Here is a 23,053-nt window from a genome sequence, read left to right as displayed (position 1 = left end):
TGAAACGCTAAACCAAGAGAAAATTCGTTCTCACTATGCAATTAAACTTGCCAGCTTTTTAATTACTACACAGGTTTAATAAATGCAGAAAGCCATGTGATACCAAGGACAACAGATGCTATTCTTGTTGTAGGTACCAGAGCACAAACTGCACATAAATCACAATGAATATTTTATTGTCTTCACAAAAAAAATGAGATCCCTCTACATGACGTGTGACAAGAAATGCATGCATCAGTAATTGTTTAAAGGAATGTATTCGTGAAATTATGCACATAAAGTTACCACATTACTTGTCAACAGTGGGGACAGTAGTACTTACAGATAACATTAGTTTTTTATTGAAGCAGAGTTAGACAAGAAAAGATCCAAAGACTAGAGAAGAAGCAGATGGTTTAGGTAAAATTACTTGGTTGTAAACGGCAAGGAAGCAGTAAGGATGAGTAATATATGAACAATAGCTAGAAATAATATACTGTTGTAATTTGGGGGTTGTAACAAAGAGCAAATGTCTTACAATAAATTTCAGAGTGTCTGGTTAGAGAGCTATTTAAGACTGAAGAAACATGTGGAACAATTCAAGAAAAGATTTAGTAAATACATTGTTTTAAGAATGTTAAGTGACTGTTGCAATACTAAAAGAGTATTATCAGGTTACTACTGATATACACAAAGGTGACTAAGATACAATGAGTTGTTCCAGGGAAATAGTGTTTTACGGAAACAATCATTCAAATTTCAAAAATTAGTAGTAGAATAAAGAATGCTCTTACTAACAAAGGCACATTTTAAGTAATTTACAATCATAATCTACCACAATTTTATTCATAAAGCAAACTTTTAGCACTGAAACCACAAGTTCATTATTATCAAACTAAAAATTGGAATGATATTCAGAGAGACCTGCACACGAACTCTACATCACAAAAGTGTGCTATATCCATATAAAATAATCTCCAAACAATGGAAAATCTAGGATGGAATAATGAGAAAATATGAAAAGGATAGACTTGCTCCTCTCTAGGGATTTGGAACCACCACCTCCTCCTCCTACTCCTCCTGAAAGTCACTCCAGCATTCCAGCCATTATACTATCCCTCTCAGTGGAAAATACATGGTGTACTATTTTACAGGGGAATACGTGACAACAATATATCTGGTCAGTAGCAATCTATCTTTTTCACATTATTGTTAAAATAATCTCCAGTATCAGATGAAATAAATTTTCAATGGTCTTTAAGTAAGTCTTAAAGACAAAGGAGTACAATCTATGTAATCACTCTAGCAAAGAAAGAACAGTGAAGTGGCGTGACTCGAGAATAGTATATGTGCACCATTTGTGAATGTTTTTTTACTGTTCACCTCCCCTTGGCCTGAATCAATAGAAGAGGGAACATTTAAAGCCACAAGTGTTTTGTGCCTAACTATTGCCAACCACAAAAATTTAACAGTTGTTTGTAACAAAAATGTACGCAATGTTTCATATATTCAATGTTTATTGTGCTAGGCTTAATATATACAGAATGAGCAGGGAAGCAAAAAATGGTTCAAATGGCTCTGAGCACTTTGGGACTCGACAGCTGTGGTCATAAGTCCCCTAGAACTTAGAACTACTTAAACCTAACTAATCTAAGGACATCACACACATCCATGCCCGAGGCAGGATTCGAACCTGCGACCGTAGCAGTCGCGCGGTTCCTGACTGAGCGCCTAGAACCACTAGACCACCGCGGCCGGCGAGCAGGGAAGCATTTCCTAGTATATTCCTTATTGAGAAAAAATATAACACTTCCAAGTGAGGATATATGCTTGGAGCAAAGCATAATGTGTAGGATTAGTAGCTGCATTATGTGAGGGAGTATTACTTCTTCAGCACCAGTCTTCTCCCAGTGGTAGTCCATATGCCTGATGGAACTCTTTTTCTCCACTTCCCACACTTCTTCCGTTTAGTGTTCCAGAAAAATTTACAAATGGAAATGTATAAACAATTCCAATTGTTGTAGCATTATTAGTATATAAATTATTAATTGGATTTGTATATATATTTATGGTGACAATTACTGGAATAGGAATGAAAATTTGCTTATTAGGTAACAACTGAACTTATATTTAATGTATTCCCCTTTAAAACAATACACCATATTCGATATTTTATACTGTGAAGGATAGTATAGTGGCTGGCATGCTGGATTCACATTCAGGAGGAGGAGGAGGAGGAGGTGGTGGTGGTTTCAAATCCCTATCTGGTTTCCCAAATTTTAAGGTATTTGTGGCTTCCCTAAAGATACAAGGATGGTTACTTCAAAATGGACACAGTTGATTTCTCCCATGTCACTGCCCTATCTGAGCTTCTATTTCTACTTACGCTATGTATTCCGCAAGCCACTGTACAGTACTTTGTCTCTGATATTATCTTTGATGTGACTTTTCCTACTACCTAGTGTCATCCAGTGAGCAGATTCCATTGCTGAAGTGTGTTTCTGAAATGTCTCCAAATTGTCAGCCTACAGGTGTCTTTTTTTTATGTGGGAATATGTGAAAATCAAAGGTTTCCAATTCAGGCTGACAGGTTGAATGTTCCAACAAGTTGTACTTCAAATCCCTCATTTTTCCTCACTATAAATGCACCTTTGTGGGCAATGAGGTGCCTTAATGAAAAGTTGATTCTACCTTTCTGTTGTCCTGGGCTCTATTCATGCATTTTAGCATTATACCAAAGAAACAATTTTTTAAATGACAACATCTTCACCCTGAATTGCAATGAAAAATTTCAACAAAACTATGAACACATGACATCTACATCCATACGCTAAATGCCACCTTGTGGTGTGTGGCGGCAGTTACCTCGTGTACCACTAAGACACCCTCCCCCTTTCCTGATCCAAATGGTTTACAGGAAGAATGATTGCCGGTAGGCCTCCATGTGGACTCAAATCTTTTCACAAGATATACATAGAAGAAAACAATAAACTTGTTAACTATTGTAGAAATGTACACTTTTGGGACTTGAACATGTAGAAATGTACACTTTTGGGACTTTAACATTAAACCACATCGTGCTGCCACACACTTTTTGCAGCAACTGACACCGGAGTTGGTTGATTATCTACATCAGACTTTTGTCCTTACTAAATGATCCTATAATAAAATTGCTGCACTTCTTTGTATCTCCCCTATTTCCTCTGTCAATTCTATCAGGTACAGATCCCATATTGACTAGCAATATTCAAGTATTGGTTGAACAAAAGAGAGACATCCAATGAATCTCAGTCTGGCACCTACCTTTCCTGTGATTAGTTTCACATAGCCATTACACTTTAAATCACTCTGTACGCATACTCCTTGATATTTTATGGAAGTAACTGCTTCCAATGATTGTCCTGTAATTGGTGTAATCATACAATAATGGGTTTTCTGTGTATGTATATGCAATATGTTACACTTGTTTATGTTGAGGGTCAATTGCATCTCCCTGCACCAGGTGTTGATCTTCTGCACATCTTCCTGCATTTCACTACAATCAATTGGTTCTGGGAAAGATTTTGTAAAATGAGAACTCTGCTTCTATCCTTTGGGTGAGGCTGCCTGTCTTCACCACCGCAGCTAGCTACCTTTAGGAACTGAGGACTGCCTCCGAATCCAGGTGGTATCCATCATTCATGCCAGCATGGGCCATGATTTGTAGCTGGTGCACCCAGCATGCTCAGCTGCTGCCAGCAGAGCCTCTTACACATACAGGGCATATGCTCCCAACAATCAAACAGATTGGACAGTGGACACTGGCTTTCACTTGCAACCTGCCCATTATTTCCCCAAGGGGCTCCATCAGCCATGTAACATTGGACCTCCCAATGATAAGTAATCCCAGTCTCTGCGCATCCAGACCTCTCATGAAGATCAGCCACAGTCCCAACAGTGTGGCATCCTGTGGTGGGTTAGTTGTACTTTCAACAGTAGGCAACACCTCAAACCTGTTTTTAAGACATAAGGGGACACTCATGAATCTAATACTCACTTGTACTTTCTGTCTAGAAATTGCCAATCCCACCAATGTTGACCAATCACTGCCAGGTAAGTGCTGACTGGCCCGGATGCATGAATCGGAAGACGTAGCAGCATCAGGGATGCAGGGCAACACTACAGTCTCCAGAGGTGCCAAAGAATTATTCCCAGGTTCTCAATGCCACTGCAGCTAGGGCACAGCAGCCTGAAGCCTGTCAACCATGGCCAACACATTTTCAGATGTTTATGGATAGAGGCCAATTCCCCGCATCGCACACACCAGGTGCAGTCCCTATCCATCTTTATGAATAAAGGAACACTAAGAAGTTACTGGGTGCAATTTATGTTTTGCTATTACGCTACGTACTTCTGATTTTCTTTTTTATTATTCTCCAAATTCAGCTCACACAAAGCTGATGAACTAAGATTTATGCAAAACTTAGGGTAAATTAGTAAACACTTGCCTACACAGTAAAATACACTGATACAATTTCTTCTTCATAGAAGTACATGAAAAACAGAAACTAAATACTGTGCATAAAACAGAAACCTCTGTTACTGCATCAGGCACATCCACTCAGCCCCTAAACAGCAACAAACGTAATCATTAAAGAAAACATTTTTTCTATCCTGTGTGGCACAGGCAGACTGTTTATTGTCACTTGCTCTGGTGGGTACACCAAACAACAGGGAAATGAACAAACATTCCTGTAAGTCCGCAACAGACAGAGTTCACGATGAGAACGAAGCACTGACAAGTCTGGGATGTAGTTAAGTCAATGTAGAAATACAACAGTTCCAAATCACTAACCACTAAAGACCAGAAAACAAACTGAGTCAACTCGGCTGTGCAATGGCAGAATATGAACAGCTACAAAGTACAATCCCAGGCCGCAGGCTCAGCAGCAAACAGTCACCACCAGGCGACACCACTACATGCATACATGGTGTGATCAAAAAGTGATGGGCATTTTTGTTTTTCTTAAAGAATCTTTATTTGTTCATCAATATCAACTATGTACACCTCAATGTAATTCTCCTCGGATATATTTGTAACAGCACTTTTTCCAATCTTGGAAACACTTCTGGAACTTACTTTTTGTTATGGTGTTCAGCTCCTTCAGTGATTCTGTTTTTATCTCATCAATGGTGGCAAAGCAACATCCTTTTGTGGTTTTCTTCAGGCTCACAAACAGAAAGAAGTCAAAGTGGGAATGGGAGGATTATTGTGATACACAAGTGGTTTTGCCACAGTTCTGGTCACTGTCTTCAGATTGTTTCCTGCAAACGGCTCATAACTTCCAGGTAGGAACTCATAATGCACTGTCACATAGAAATCAAAGAAAACAGTGAGAAGAAAATTCACAAGTGTATGAACTTGTCAAATATTTTTATATTTTTTAGTCTTGGCTCTTCAGGCAGTTTTCATTGGGACAACTGTGCCTTGGTTTCAATGTCATACCCATATACCAAATTTTCATTACGTATTATAACCTTCTTTTGAAGTTCTGTTTAGTTGTTGGTTTCATTCAGCAGGTCACGACACTGTTTTTGGTCGGAATTCAACAATTTCAGAATTTCAGTTTTAGGGAGTTTTTTTACACCTACTTAAGGAACAGGAGTGGCCAGGATGTTTATAGCGCTGATAACACAGATGACAAATATAATGCTTTCCTTAACACATTTCTCATGCTCTTTGGAAGCTGCTTTCCATTACAACATTCTAAACATGGTACTAGCACTGAAAGGCAGCCTGGCTGGCTGACTAGTGGGATACGGGTACTGTGTAGAACAAAGTGGGAATTATAACAAAATGTTAGAAGAAGTCACAATCAAGCTACAGTAGCCCATTACAAACAGTATTGTAAGGTGCTTATAAATGTTATTAGGATGGCAAAAAGTATGTGGTATGCAAATAGAATAGCTAATTCACAGGATAAAATTAAAGCCATATGGACAGTCATGAAGGAAGTGTGTGGTCAGCAGTACAAGTTCGATGATATGAAGTCACTTCATAGTAAAAATACTTTTTTTACTAGTAAGTCAGATATATGTACAATATTTAACAATCACTTTCTGAACATTGCTGGTGAATTAAATAAAAACTTAGTTTCTACAGGGAATCATATAACTCTTTGGGAAAATGCCTTTACGAGACTGAGTGTGAAATACTCCTCTGTGGTACTGAAAAGGGGTAGATGAGCCAATAATTAAATCACTGAAGACTAAGGACTCTCATGGATACGATGGAGTGCCTAGCAGAATATTAAAGTACTGTGCTGCACATGTTAGCACTGTACTTAGCCACATTTGTAATTTTTCCTTTAAGAGAGGTCGAATTTCCTGAACAATTAAAGTACTCACTAATAAAGCCGCTTTATAAAAAGGGACAAAGGGACAATGTAGACAATTTTAGATCTCTTTATATGACATCTGTGTTTGCTAAAGTTATTGAAAAGGCTGTGAATGTAAGGATAATTGGTCATTTTATTTCACGTAATTTGCTATCAAATGGACAGTTTGGTTTTAGAAGTGGCTGAAAATGCTACACTCTCTTTTTTCTATGAGGTGCTGGATTAATTAAACAAAAAGTTTAAGGTGTTTAATTATGTTGATCACAAAATATTGCTCCAGAAGTTGGACCATTACGGACCTCTTACTTTAGCAACAGACAGCAAAAGGTCACTGTTCACAGTGCTGAGAATGGCTACGATGTGGGGTCTGAGTGGGGCATGGTCAAATGGGAGTGTCCCAGGGATCAGTGCTGAAGCCACTCCTGTTTCTTATTTATATAAATGATATGCCCTCTAGTATTACAGGTGATTCTAAAATATTTCTGTTTGCTGATGACTCTAGCTTGGTAGTAAAGGATGTTGTGTGCAGCATTGGCACAGTTTCAAATAGTGCAGTTCATGACATAAGTTCATTGTTTGCAGAAAATACATAGACGCTAAATCACAGTAAGACTCAGTTTTTACATTTTCTAATACACAATTCAACAAAACCCAACATTTTAATTTCACAGAATGGGCGTATGATTAGTCAAGCTGAACAGTTCAAATTTCTTGCCATTCAGAAAATAGCAAACTGTCGTGGAAAGCCCACGTTGAGGATCTTGTTTAAAGACTTAATGCTGCCATTTTTAATATTTGAACGGTATCTGAAGTAAGTGATCGTTCAACATGAAAATTAGTCTACTTTGCTTATTTTCATTTGCTTACGATGTATAGCATAAAATTTTGAGGTAACTCTTCCCATTCTTAAAGTTTATGTACATAAAAATGTGCTGTACACTGCTGCATCCATTTTCTATAAGCTACCACAAGAATACAAAAATCTTAGCATAATCCACATGCTTTCAAATTGAAGCAGAAGAGTTCCTCATGGGTCACTCCTTGTATTCTGTGGAGAAGTTCCTTGAAAAATTAAGCTACTGTCGATTGCGTTTACGTGAACTTATGGCTTGTCTTTTTTTGGGCTCATAAACATTTCATTTTATCTGTTATTACATTTATGTTGTAATTTCATGTACTGACACATTCCATGACCTAGGCGATTTGCTCCTCAATTTGGTCCTATGGAACTAGACATGTAAAATAAAAATAAATAAATAAATAAAACAAGCTTTGCTGCTACATGTCATGTCCAAAACATCAACAACAAAAAATTACTAGGCTTGGGCCAAAAGATATTACGTTGTCATCACCAATCACTCTGATGGTGCTTTGGTGATTTTCCAGAACCATTTTCTTTACTTCTTCCACATTGTCACCAGTAACCTATGTGCTAGGGCATCCAGGGCAATCATCTCCTTCAGTGTCTTCTCGACACTCTTCAAAACGTTTATACCACTTGTGAACTCTTTGCCTTAGTCACAGTTGATTTTTCAAAAGACACAGTCAACATTCTGAACACGCTGCTGAATTTCATTCCATTTTTCACTCAAAATCTAATGCAAATTCCTTGATCCAACTTTTTTAAAAGTAAAAAATTTGCAAAGCACTCAAAAACACTTATAGCCTTTTCAACTGTGAACAATAAACCAAATATTCACAACAGCCAAAAACTGGAAACACACATCAGGAACATGTACACCAACAATGTAACAGAATTTGAAAACCAGGTGTATAAAAAGCCCACAAAATTATAAAAATTCTTGTTACTTTTTGATCACCACAAAGTTAAAAAATTCCCATTATTTTTCGATTACACTTCATATATTGGCAGTGTCTCTCCTTACGACAGTTGCCAACAGCCGCTGCCTGCAGCTTTAGTACCTCTGACATGTCCACACCTGTTCTATGTGAAGAATCCAAGTCACTCTCAGATACAAAAACACTGGCACAAAAAATTCACTTCAACTTTTTTTGTGCGCTACCACCAGCTTACAGCCATTGCTTTCATACCTTGGATACTGACTCCACATCTAATCTCAGGTTCTTTATTTTCTGTCATATACTGATCTGTTAGTAAGTTCATTATATAATTTTCATGCCTGGTGATCTGGTGGGAATGCACATGTGGAAACATAAAGGTCAGGCAAATGACTTCCAATCAGAACACAATTCACTAGAATGACACATGGCACATTTAAACCATGTGTCACTTTCTCCAGTAGGATTATATGGGTACATTAGACACATGAAAGCTGCCTAAGTGTCATCCAATAGAAAGACTTGCACCAGGTTGTTGGGTCACATAAAATTATTATTACAATAAAACTGAAAATTATCAAAACGTGTGTAATTGGAATGAAAAGTAATTTAATTTTTATATATGAATTAAGGTCTCCCTTAAGTCCAAGTTGTTGAGAGATGAGTAATGGCATGAAATACAATGGAGACTGGGTGCCCTGTGACCACTATGGTAGATGCGAAAGCCCCACAAAATCCTGGAAACTGTCAGCTGATAGGGCTCTGGTCAATCTATTTAGGCTTAGCAAGCCAGCAACAGATCAAGTATTGATTTTAAAACTCGGACAACCCTTGGAAAAGGGTGTATCTAAAGAAAACAGACTTGGGTGTGAAAACAGATTAAGAATTGGAACAATTAACCTGGATTTGACAACGAAAAGAGTAAAAGATACATTTTATGGAAAGAAGAAAAGTGGACACCTTACAATTTGGAGAGACAAGGTTGAGGGGGACAAGGAAGAAGAGAGCTGAGGAGAGGTTTTGAATTATACTGGAATGGAATGAGTAGGCAATGAGAGTGAAAGTAGGAATTGTCTTGAGAAATAGAGTTAATGAGGAAGTGACAGGATGATAAAATATCAGTCTTGATAGGGAGTTTTGAGATATTGCATACATGCTAAATAAGAAGGTTGCCCAATGCCAGAAAAATTGGACTTTTAGGAGAAAATAAGGTACAGCTAAATGGCCAGAACATAGCAACTGGAAGTGACCTGAATGTTTACATCAGCACAGAAATAAATGGATACTGGGAGATTTTGGGAAAGGAAGGGTGGGGTAACAAACTGTTGAAGAAAAAACACTATTTGATTTGTGCAAGAGAAACAGGTTAGTGATTGGCATTTCCTAATACAAAAAACACGGAAGCCATATGGTAAGATGATTCAGCCGTGACTGGAGAAGGGCATCTGTTGAGGATTAAATCATGTTTGTCAGGAAGCTGAAGCAGCATGTTACTGATGTAAATTTGAAACCCTCAGAATACTTAGATAAGGATTCCTGGCTACTAGTGATGAATCTTAGGGCCATGATGGATAGAAGGGGACACATGGACAGGAGTGAAAATTGGATGTCTGGAAACTGGGAAGAGAAAGAAACCACAGAAAAGTATAAAAAAATCTTGAGGAACAAGACACTTACAGGTGACACTAAAACAACAGAAAAGGAATGGGAGAGGTTTAAGAAAACTCTTTCTGAAGCTACAACATCAGTTTGTGGAAGAATAAGCAATATTAAAAGATGGAATCAAATATATTGGTGGAATGAGATAGTTAAAGAAGTAGGACAGGACCAGAACACAGCATTTAGGGTGTGGTTTCACCCAAGAACACAAGATGTATGGGATGAATGTAGTACAAAAAATAAAGGATTGATACAGGTACAAAAGAAACACAATGAACCACAAGTGTGAACTTAATTTTTGGTGAAGGCAGTTGGCAAGAAAGTGTTGTAAGTCCTATTGAAAATGAACCATGTTACCTGGCACATTGGTATATACAGTATCAGTAGATTTCAACATCATGTGATGGGGTGAGTTAGTAAGATGGTACACTTGACCAAACACAGTAATTCATGCAGTGGTGAGCGGCACTATGCCTGAAACAGTGCTGGCATGAATGGCTGCTTGCATGTAGTTTTAGCAGCAATTACAGGAGGTGAAGGCAGATTACATTCAGCACCAACGGTAGCAAAGTCAACACAACTGGACAATGAGACGATGTTACATGTGACAACACCAGCGTGTGCATGTAGCAAGAAGAAATATTAATGTAAGAGAACCTGCTAACTTGTTATTAACATTGCATTTACATGGTAATTTGATTCAGGCTTGATATATTGTAGAGAGCTTTTAAAAAGAGTGAAAAATGAGATTTTAAAAAGCTGTGTCACATAGAATGATAAATGCTACATTACTGTAATACAAATATGAGAAAATAAAATCATGCCTTGAGGAATTAATTAGATAACAATAACATGACTAAAGGCATATCTGAAAACATAAATCAGCATGTGCATGAGTAGGTGCAAGGAGGGGTGGGGGGGGGGGGGGGGAGACTGGAAAATAATAAAATCACAGTAGAAAATGTTCAACAACTTCAGAAAATATAATGACAAGCACTGTCATTGAGAGATATGGCAAATGTCAATGAGTTGTAAGTGGTTATTCATTTCAGTTATAGCTACAAAAATATGAACATGAGAATGGCAGGTTTAAGTCATTAGCTAGAACCCTTCTTTAGAGTTATAAAGCTTAAATTAAAAAATGTTGAAGGAGGCAAGGTGTCTACAGTATGATCAGATGTTACACATTGATTGGTAAGTTAAATGTCACATTCACCATGGTTTTGCATGCGATATACTACAATACTGTGTGCCACAACATGAATTAGTGTCTGATGTGTACACTTACAGTGGTAATCATAAAATTGAGAGCGGAACTAAAAAAGTAATAAGGTAATGGTTAATCATTTATATTGAGGTCAGTAAATATTTTTATTGTGACAAGGTAATGGGGAAAATATTCTGTCACGGTTTATGCCATGTCTCTTGGGCTGGTATAGAGACAAACATCCATCCTCACCACTGCACCTATCAATTGCTCACTCAAAGAAGGCTATAAGCATGATGGCTGGTGGGAGAAGCTGCTTTGACAGAAGTCATAAGGTGGACCTATGTTCAATTATTTCTGGTCACTATGCAAAGAGTGTCTTCATTGAAAGTATCAACAAAATTTAAACCATATCTTTAAATAACAGCATTCAACCATGTGATATTGTTCTCGTTGTTGAAGGAAGTGTTTTGAGAGAACAAGCTCCATCTTCAGGCTAAGTGTGAAGGAACTACATTTTGAATTTTCCCCCATTAAAATATATCCAACATCATATCTTTGTACAACAGTCCATGAAACATTAGAAGCTCTCCTGCCATCATATTATAAACTTTAGCACTGTGCAAGGAAATTAAATAAACAGTCTTTCCTCACAAGAATATATCCAACATCCTGTCTTTGTTAACTGTCCCACAAATCATTACAGTTCTCCTGTCTGCCAAAGACCTTTAATGATTTACAAAAAACAGCATCTAACAAGGAAACCACACAGCAATCATATTTTTCTAAGTTTTTATATTTATGGTATGTTAAGTTCAGAACTCAAGTATCAGTCATCCCAAGCAATAGGATGTGACTCTCAAATATTATCTAGAAAATCAACCTTTAAGTTCTCTAAGTGACTTAATTAACTGAAAGGAGGAGAATTTTCAAATGGGCCGCATGGCTCTACAAGTAGTGCTAGAACTGGTAATCACTGGTTCAACTCATATTTCAGCCATTTTTCATTTTTTTTTATTCAGTTCAAATGTCCATGTTATTTAACTATAAAATTCATCAAATTTGTGCTAGTTAACATGTATCTAATTACCATTTTTACGAAAAATGCAAGTCCTCTTAATTCTAAGTAAATATGGCATGCAAAATTCTGGTTCATTGCAAATATCAATTCCTAATTGCCAAACTACAAGGAGTACAACTTTGCTTCCGCCGTTTGCTGATAGGTGGCGACAACGGTAAGTAGCAGTCAAAAGAAACAGATCGCAGTCATCTTGGACCTCAGTCAACATAACCTCATTCAAACATGAGTCGATTTGTCTCTGCATCATAAAGTTGTTCTTGATTGAAAATGTCAGCTTTACTGATTTGTTTCAATATGAAGAAAACAGCGGCTGAGTCTCATCGAATGCTCTCAAGTAGGTATGGTAAGGATGCTATTAGTGAAAGAACGTGCTGCGAGTGGTTTCAACGCTTCAAGAATGGTGATTTTAACGTCATAGAGCGGCATAGTGGTGGAAGAGAGAATGTTTTCGAAGATGCAGAATTGGAGACATTGCTGAGTGAAGACTTGCGTCAAACTCAAGAAGAATTGGCACAATTAGTGGGAGTGGCACAGCAAGCCATTTCAAAACGTCTCAAGGCTATGGACATGATTCAGAAAGAAGGAATTTGGGTCCCATGTGAGCTGAAACCAAGAGATGCTGAACAGCATTTGTGTGTTTGTGAACAGTTGCTTCAGAGGCAAAAACAGAAGGGATTTCTGCATTGCATTGTGACCGGGGACGAAAAATGGGTTCATTACGATAACCCTAAATGCAAAAAGTCATGGGGATATCCCAGCCATGCTTCCACATTGACGGCCAAACCGAATATTCACAGCTCCAAGATCATGCTCTGCATTTGGTGGGAGCAGAGGCGTCATGTACTAAGAGGTGTTAAAACCAAGTGAAACAATCACAGGTGCTTGTTATTGAATGCTATACAGTGAGAGGCACAATAAAGTGATTTTGCAGCACGACAACGCTCGACCCCATATAGCAAAAGAGGACAAAACATACTTGGAAATGTTAAAATGGGAAGTCCTACCTCACCCGCCATATTCTCCACACATTGCTCCCTCTATCACCTGTTTAGATCAATGGTGCATGGCCTGGCTGACCAAGACTTCCAATCTCATGAAGAAGTCGCAAATTGGATCTATCCATGGATCGCTTCAAAAGATGAACAATTTTTTCAATGCGGGATTCATACACTGTCCAAAAGATGGGAGGAAGTAGTGGCCAGCGATGGAAAGTACTTTGTATGATACATGTGTAACCAATTTGTTTCATTAAAGCCTCTAATGTTGGGGAAAAAACGGCAGAAGCAAAGTTGTACACCTTGTATAAAATACATTGCAAATTAAATTTTTGGGGCAAAAATGAAAAAAAAAACCTTAGGTTTGAATACAAATAGTCTTTATTTGGACTGCACCCATCGTTTTATACCATAGATATGGTCTCACAGAAGCCAGAGTGATAAGTGCCATAAAAACACAGAAAACAATTATAATTTTCATGCCATTGAACACAGCACACACTTGTTGCATTATTACAGTGACATTCTTTTTCAATATGTCATTCGGAAATCGAACTTCATTCATGTTAATAAAGATTTCTCTTTTATCAGAAGGTTCTGATGGGAACCATGCATGCCTGATCATTTCACTGAAGATTGGAGAGGACAACTAGTGTTGAACAACTGAATAACTTTTCATTCAGTTTTCTCTATCATTAACTGTGTGTCCTCATTCTGTCAGACAGGTGCAGATTTGCAGGTGCTTAATGAAGATTTTTACTCAGTAGTAAAAATACGCATCACAAGGTTGTACTAATGGTGTGCATTTTAGTGGAATTACTTGCACTGTGCAAGTAAGCATATGCTTATCATTTCAAAAAACTTCATTGTACAACATGGGGTTGGTTTTTCCATCCCAAGAATCAGTTGGCAAGAGAAACATTTCCTTTAGTACATATGGCAAGAATCAGTTAGCGTGAGAAACCTGTCCTTTCGTAAATATGGTTCTAAAGTGTTGACTGAAAAACTGCCATGCAGATTTCTAGTCGGCTTTCCTGATTTTGATGACACAACTGCAATGTTTCTGTACTTTCTGAGACATTGAACCATATGTCCAAATGAACCTGTGGTTTCTTGTACACATATAAAGACGAGGGGCAACAGTTTTACTGAGAGGGTGACAGAGGAGTGTGCAGTATAGGAATGGGTGACTTTATTCATATTCAGCCTCGTCACTAGCACCACCTCCGATCCTTTAGTCGGCAGAATTCTGTCAAAAGTTGAGTGATACTGGCATCCTAAAAAACAAATAAAAGATAAATGAATAAACAAAAAACACTGCACACAAAAATCTGTACTTCGTTTACTTACACCCGCCTCCAAAGCCTAATGGTCAGCACCACAGCCTTTGCTACAGAAGGACTCAGGTCATCGATTTCTCGGACGTCCTCAGATTTTTCCATGGTAGAGAGATAAGGAACAGCATCTACTCAGCCTCAAGAACCCAAATGAGGAATAAAGAAATGGTGGCATGAACTGGAGATATCTACTGGCTGGAAGGATTGGCAACATGCAAATCATGAGTCCCACAATCATATATTGCACTTCGTACTGCCTTGTACCCAACAGTCGGCCAGTCAGAACAGGCCTAATTCATGAAAGGTGTTTTGTTTACTTAATTATGAGCAATAAAAAAATCAATGTTTTCAATAACTGTTTGGCCCGTATTAATGATGAAGTTTGAATCAAAGCTCGGTACAAGATCACAAGCCTGGATTCGAAAATCTTCACCAGCAGCCAGGATTTAGTCCATGTGGTTTCTCTTTCCATTACAAATTATATGACACCCCCCCCCCCCCCCCAAGTGAATTTGATGCCTCTTTCTGAATGTCTGAACCTATCAGAAGTTTTGAAATAAAAATTTTCAAACTGGCTTGCAGCAGTTAATGTTCACTCCTGCAAGTTATGGGTCGTACCTTGCTGGTAGTTCTGTCGAGCTTCCTAAAATGACAAGTCTACAAACTCATAATCACATATTAGTCTATGAATTTAGTATTGCATTTCCCTCTCAACTTGGATGCAATCTTCATAGAAACTGAAAGTTAGATGTGTGTTAATTACCACATTTTTAAGAATAAGTATTTGAGCGAAAAAAAAAAACACAGAACAAAGACTCGAACCAGTGATGGAGCCACACAGCCCTTCAACAACTAACCTGTCTTCACTGAATTAACATCACTCTGACAACTTTAAAGTTGATTTTCTTGAGAGTCACATAGACTGCTTTTGGTGATTGATATTTCAGTTCTTAACAACACATACCACAAATCCAAAAAATTACATAAATCTGACTGCCATGTAGTCACTTTGTAAGTACAACTGAGATTTGTTACTCATCACATCTTTAGACTGTTCTTTAGTTTGCTTTAGCATGCTATCTACCTGAGCTTTCTCTGATAGAAGGAAGGAAAATTATGGTTTAACGTCCCATAAACAATGAGATCATTACAGACAGGTCCGTCCCTGGTAACTGAGCGGTCAGCGCGACGGAATGTCATACCTAACGCCCAAGGTTCGATTCCTGGCTGGGTTGGAGATTTTCTCCGCTCAGGGACTGGGTGTTGTGTTGTCCTTATCATCATCATTTCATTCCCATCGACACGCAAGTCACCAACATGGCGTCAACTCGAAAGACTTGCACCAGGCAAACGGTCTACCCGAAGGGAGGCCCTAGCCACACAGCATTTCCAGTTCCATTACAGACAGAGCACAAGTTTATATTGTTTCAAGGATGAGGAAGGAAACTGGTCATGACCTGTCAAAGAAACCATCACAATATTTGACTGAAGTGATTTAGGGAATCACAAAAAACCTAAACCAGGATGCCCAAATGCAGATATGAACAATCGTCACCCTAAATGCGAGTCCTGTGTGTTAACCTCTGAGCCATCTTTAAACTTCCTGGCAGATTAAAACTGTGTGCCGGACCGAGACTCGAAATCGGGACCTTTGCCTTTCTGAGCTACCCAAGCACGACTCACGCCCTGTCCTCACAGCTTCACTTCTGCCAGTACCTCGTCTCCTATGTGAGGACGGGGCATGAGTCGTGCTTGGGTAGCTCAGTTGGTAGAGCACTTGCCCGTGAAAGGCAAAGGTCCCGAGTTCGAGTCTCGGTCCGGCACACAGTTTTAATCTGCCAGTAAGTTTCATATCAGCGCACACTCCGCTACAGAGTGAAAATCTCATACTGAGCCATCTTGCTTGATTCCATGAAGCAGTGCCATTGTGGACAACAGGAACCTGCAGCCAGAGAGAGGAGCTTAAAGATGCACTGTGCCACCTCACTTGGCTTGATAATTGGAAGTGAATATTCACCACTAGTACACAAGATCTACAGGAAGTGTTTTTAATATAATTTGATGGCTCTGTTTAGTCCCTTGAGACATTATAAAAAAGTTATTGAGAAAGGTAGAACCCTAGGTAGGCTTAACACAACAGGGGTATGGTAGTTGCCTCAAAAGTTTGATACCACTGACTTTCTCCCCTAAAACAGCCATCCATTTCATCAATATGCAGTTCACTTCATAGCTGAGGTCTTATCCTTATCAGGAGTTTGCAACATCCTTGTGATCCCAACCAACAATTTTTCCCGCTCTATGACAAACATAAAATACAATTATCACACTCAAAACTATTTCTGAAGTATGCTCAAAGAAATGTGACACCTTATTCTTTTTTTGCCATTACGTAAAGAGTCACTCGGGAGATTTGATAGATTCTATAACAATTCTTTGTCTCATCCTTTTATCTACTGATGGTTAAAAGACGACCACTGGATGGTCCAAACTGGTTACAGCACTGTGGAATGCTCATGTGTTTGTGTATTACAAACAAAAAGCCATTACTGGCAAAGTAAATGGCATTGGAGGGAGGGGCTTGAGGGATTCAGAGGGGGAGGGGGACACTGTAGGCAACTGTTCTATACAGGACTTTGCAAAAATAATCTGCCAAATCATAGAACAGTAATATGATACTGCAGTGCCTGTGTTATTTCAAATTATGATGCAATGTTCCCTTGGACAAGCATGCATGTCCAAAGGAACAGGCGCTGTGACGACTACAGACTTCACGAAATACATGAACTGCATTCATTGTTGTGAATATGGACAACTATCAGCTGTATAATAGAACGACTGCAATGAAAATTTGTGCCGGACCAGGACTCAACCCAGATTTCCCCCTTATCGCTAGTGGTCACCTTACCATTTGGCTATCCGAGTATGACTCATGGTCAGACCCAAATTTCAGTATGTCATCTACCATGTGTAATCGTACATCCATTATGTATATTCCTGTAAAGGCGAGACATTTTACTTGAAAGCTGCTTGCATGGTAGTGGCAAATAAATATGAAGTTGCAGCGCCACTGTTATTCTGAATTACAATGAAATATTCACTTGGAAATTGTCCTCATTCCATTACACAGCTGATGGTTGTCCATATTCACAACTGTGAAAACATTTCATGTATTTTATGATGGCTGTAGATGCCACAGTGCTTGTTCCTTTGGACGTACAAGCATATCCGAAGGAACATTGCTTCGTAATAACACAGGCACTGCAATATCATTTTTATCTGTTGACACCAGCGAACGACTTTCAAGTAAAATGTCTCCCCTGTACAGGGATATACATAATGGATTTATGAGTACATATTGTAGACACATAGCTGATGACATATGGAAGTTTGGGTCTGGCCATGAGTTATGTTCGGATAGCCAAACAGTAAGGCGACCACTCGTAATAAGCAGGGAATCCGAGTTCGAATCCCAGTCCGACACAAATTTTCACTGTCATCACTCCATTATACAGCTGATGGTTGTCCATATACACAAGTGGAAATAAATTTCATGTACAGAACAGTAAGATTGTCATGGTACATAGATCCATCAGAATTAACAGTAATTTAGTATAACTGTAGTGCTCATATAAGATACTGTCAATTGTAACCAGAATGAAGTCTACATCTGATATTAGGGTTGTCCACTTATCACTGAAAGCACAGTTATTACGAACACCAACATACAGCCAGGACATAACCACCTCCTAGCTCGAGAGTGTAGCTATTTATACAGCTTCGAATATTCCAGAATGCTGGTATTTATACATAGATCGAATATTCCAGAACATGTACGATGTTTCAAGAACCTTCGTGAACTGATACATACCAAATAACAAATAACTGTTGGTGGTATGGTTTGAACTGGTGATCCGCAGCACACCCAGTTAGTGACACTAACCACTCCATCATCCTGCATGCAACAAAGCTAGTAGCAATGCTCCTGCTCCTGAAAAAACAGTGACCTCCAGCTGTTCACTCAAGCTGACTAGGTCTACTCATTGGCCCTCTGTATGGTAGGACTGGCGAATCCTCATGTTCCGTTAATGTTGTAACATCCTATTCACTATGATAATCATTTATGGTAGCCTCTCCCATTGAAGCTTTGCAATCATCGAGTGGGTCTTCAGTTTCCTTGACTTTCCATCACTGATCTACATCTCTGGACTGAGTGGGGTTTCATACAGAGGACATGGAAAGATCTCGGCATGTTTGCCTTCTTGGTAAGGGTCATAATCCTTGACTTCAACGTGACATCTGACAAGAGACAAAGGACACAATACGACCCAAAGTAGCACTTCAGTAACTCTTCTGATAGTCCCGCTTCCTGCACTGGCATAAAAGTCTATAGCAAGTCTCCCGTGCTGTACCTCACTGACCGGTGCTTGGCGTTGTAGCACACTCAGTCTTTTTCCTGGGTGTCCGGGGTCCGTAGCCAGGGCAGCTTCCTTGCTCCACCAGTCCTGACGGTGAATTGTTTCATGTAGTCATCCCGACTATTGTTTGGCTGAAATGGGAGCAGTGAATCCATTGTCGTTTTGGACTTGCAACTGTAGAATAGAAAGAAAGGTAAGAAGCCTGCTGCATCTTGCTTCACTTTGTTGTGTGCAAATGTCACGATGGGCAGTATTGTATCTCAGTCTCTGTTCAATATCAATGGACATCGAGAGTGTATCTACGAATGCCTTGCTAATGTGTTCTGTGAGGCTATTCATGTCTAAATTGTAGGCAGTTGTCAACCTGTGGGTGATGACGCAGTGTAAAATTACCTCTGATACTAGTCTTATATCAAAAACTTTTCAATCAGAGGCCATCCCAAGGCTGCTCTGTGTTATAAAATGATATCTTCTACAAGGAACTTGGCAATTTCATGAGCCCCAGCTATCTGCACAGCTTTGGTGACAGCAAAGTAGGTGAGGTAGTCAGTGAAGACTACTGTCCATTGATTCCTGTTTGTCAATTCTGGGAACTTCCTCAGTAATCCAATTCCAATTCGGTGGAATGGTGCTGCTGAAGACAGACTGCGACAAGTGCTTCCATCACTGTCATTTCTACATCTACATTTACATCCATACTCCGCAAGCCACCTGACGGTGTGTGGCAGAGGGTACCTTGAGTACCTCTATCGGTTCTCCTTTCTATTCCAGTCTCGTATTGTTCATGGAAAGAATGATTGTCGGTATGCCTCTGTGTGGGCTCTAATCTCTCTGATTTTATCCTCTTGGTCTCTTCACAAGATATACGTAGGAGGGATCAATATACTGCTTGACTCCTTGGTGAAGGTATGTTCTCGAAACTTCAACAAAAGCCCGTACCGAGCTACTGAGCGTCTCTCCTGCAGAGTCTTTCACTGGAGTTTATCTAACATCTCCGTAACGCTTTCGCGATTACTAAATGATCCTGTAACGAAGCGCGCTGCTCTCTGTTGGATCTTCTCTATCTCTTCTATCAACCCTATCTGGCACGGATCCCACACTGCTGAGCAATATTCAAGCAGTGGGCGAACAAGCGTGCTGTAACCTACTTCCTTTATTTTTGGATTGCATTTCCTTAGGATTCTTCCTATGAATCTCAGTCTGGAATCTGCTTTACCGACGATCAACTTTATATGATCATTCCATTTTAAATCACTCCTAATGCGTACTCCCAGATAATTTATGGAATTAACTGCTTCCATTTGCTGACCTGCTATATTGTAGCTAAATGATAAGGGATCTTCCTTTCTATGTATTCGCAGCACATTACACTTGTCTACATTGAGGTTCAATTGCCATTGCCATTCCCTGCACCACGTGTCAATTCACTGCAGATCCTCCTGCATTTCAGTACAATTTTCCATTGTTACAACCTCTCGATATACCACAGCATCATCCACAAAAACCCTCAGTGAACTTCCGATGTCATCCACAAGGTCATTTATGTATATTGTGAATAGCAACGGTCCTACAACACTCCCCTGCAGCACACCTGAAATCACTCTTACTTCAGAAGACTTCTCTCCATTGAGAATGACATGCTGCGTTCTGTTATCTAGGAACTCTTCAATCCAATCACACAATTGGTCTGATCATCCATATGCTCTTACTTTGTTCATTAAACGACTGTGGGGAACTGTATCGAATGCCTTGCGGAAGTCAAGAAACACGGCATCTACCTGGGAACCCATGTCTATGGCCCTCTGAGTCTCATGGACGAATAGCGCGAGCTGGGTTTCACACGATCGTCTTTTTCGAAACCCATGCTGATTCCTACAGAGTAGATTTCTAGTCTCCAGAAAAGTCATTATACTCGAACATAATACGTGTTCCAAAATTCTACAACTGATAGACGTTAGAAATATAGGTCTATAGTTCTGCACATCAGTTCGACGTCCCTTCTTACAGTGGCTCACACAGTGGCTAGGAAATTGATAGAGACCTGGCCAGTGATACCTGCATCTGATTCTGCCCTTAGTCTTCACAAGTTCCAGGAGACCAGATGTTGGAACATCAAGGAGATACTTCAAGATAGCTGTCCACAGGTAACCTGGGATGGCAAGCAACCATTTCTGTCCCATTGGATCATAGTTTTCTTACACAATGGTCTGTTTATCAACTGGAATTCTCCTTTGGTCAGTTCCTCTTCCTTCAAGGCTTCTACGAGGGTGGTTTGAAAAGTTCTCAGACTCACCATGAGAGGTCGGTGCTAGTGCAATGAGTTGTTCACGTAATATTCATTGTACTGTTGCCTGTAGACATGTGCCACATCAGTGCTCTTGGAAGAGAGCTGTGGCAGTGCCTGGCTCTGTTGTTGCTCCTGTGTAGTGATATGTGAAGAAGGAAAAAAAATCAGGTTTGAGCAGTGATTAAGTACTTCGTAAAGAAAGGTATGAAAGCAAAGGACATTAATGCCAATCTCCAGACTACATTCGAGGACTCTGCTCCTTCATATTCAACTGCTGCCAAGTGGACAAATAAATTTAAATTTGGTTGGGAGAGCTTAGATGATTATCTGCACACTGGTCGGCCAAGATGTGTCACTACTCCAGAAATCATTGCAAAAAGTGCACAAAATGGTCATGGAGGATCGGCGATTGAAAATGCATGAAATTGCTCACGCCTGCCAGATGTCATCTGAAAGGGTATATCACATTTAAAGTGAAGAATTAAACATGAAAAAAAGTATCTGAATGATGGGTGCCACGACTCTTGATGATAGATCAAAAACGCATGAGAATGGACATATCAGAACAATGTTTGGCCTGTTTTAGGAGAAACGAACAAGATTTTTTGTGCCAGTTTGTGACCACAGATGAAACTTGGGTGTACTACTATACCCAAGGGACAAAACAACATTCAAAGAAATGAAAACATGCTGATTCTCTGCCACCAAAGAAAGCAAAGACAATTCCTTCAGTGGGAAATGTCATGGCATCAGTGTTCTAGGATGCGAAGGGGATTCTGTTTGTAGATTTATCTCCTCACTGAGCAAACAACTACTGGAGAATACTACGCCAAACTCCTGGACAGATTGCAACAAAAGATATGCGAAAAAAGGCCAGGTTTAGCAAGGAAGAACGTTGCATTCCATCAAGACAATGCGCGCCCATACAATTGCCGTCACCATGACAAAATTACATGAACTAAGGTATGAATTGTTGACACAACCACCTTATTCACCTCTTACCAAAATTGAAAATTTTTCTTGGTGGACAAAGATTCACTTCAAACGAAGAATTGATAACTGGAATTGACAATTATTTTGCAGGCTGGAGGAAACTAATTTTCAAGATGGCATCAAGGCAGTGGAACATCATTGGACCAAGTGCATTAATCGGCAGGGAGACTCCATTGAAATATAAAAGATGTTTCGGTGATGTAAGTACTTTTTTTCTATTCCATTCCAAGAACTTTTCAAACCATCCTCGTATGACTTTCAGCAGTGAATCTTCCTGTGTTCAGCAGTAATGTTATTTAATGTGGCGATGACCGAGACTTCATCCATACAGCTTTGCTTCACTTAAGGACTCCTTAAAAGGCAGTCGGTGCCCTTTTGTTCATGTTTGCTTTTGTATACCACTGTGATGTCACATTCTTGAAGCATCAGCACCTATCTTGCTGGTCGGCCTGAGGGATCCTCCAAGCTAGTCAGCCAACACAGAGAATGGCGGTCCATAAAAACAGTGAACGGTTGTGAAATAAATACAACCAGAATTTGTTGATTGTCCAAGCAACTTCAAGGCACTCTTTATTGATTGCAGAGTAGTTCATATCAAACTGAGAGAGTACTCTGGAAGCATAAGCTATAACCTTTTTAGCACTTTCCTAATTTTGCACTAAAACTGCACCTATCCCGTAACTGAAAGCATTGGTGTGAAGTTCTGCCTTGGTGTTCTCATCATACAATGTTGGGACTGGGACAATATTAGCACCTCCTGAAAGATTTTTCTTGTGCCTCATTCCAGCAAAATTTGGCATCTCCCTGCAATAGTTCTTGCAAGGGATGTGCCTTGGTATACAAGTCCTTTACAAATTGTCAGCAGTAAGAGCGTATTCTGAGGAAACTTCTCAATCACAATGTGTGGAGGAGTCAGAAAATCT

General features: G+C 39.4%; 1 protein-coding gene and 1 non-coding gene across 2 annotated transcripts in view; one reads left to right on the top strand and one right to left on the bottom strand.

The window, feature by feature from the left end:
• LOC126194980 (myoneurin-like) overlaps positions 1–23,053 on the bottom strand; it is a 118,166-nt gene that overhangs the window by 10,540 nt on the left and 84,573 nt on the right. The window lies entirely within an intron of this gene.
• Trnas-uga (transfer RNA serine (anticodon UGA)) lies at positions 16,185–16,259 on the top strand. Its single transcript has one exon. It is a non-coding gene; the product is annotated as a tRNA-Ser (tRNA).

Source organism: Schistocerca nitens, chromosome 1, assembly GCF_023898315.1.
Source record: "Schistocerca nitens isolate TAMUIC-IGC-003100 chromosome 1, iqSchNite1.1, whole genome shotgun sequence".
Taxonomy (NCBI): domain Eukaryota; kingdom Metazoa; phylum Arthropoda; class Insecta; order Orthoptera; family Acrididae; genus Schistocerca; species Schistocerca nitens.
The sequence above is the reverse complement of the archived record's forward strand: the minus strand, read 5'-3'. Positions and strand labels throughout refer to the sequence as shown.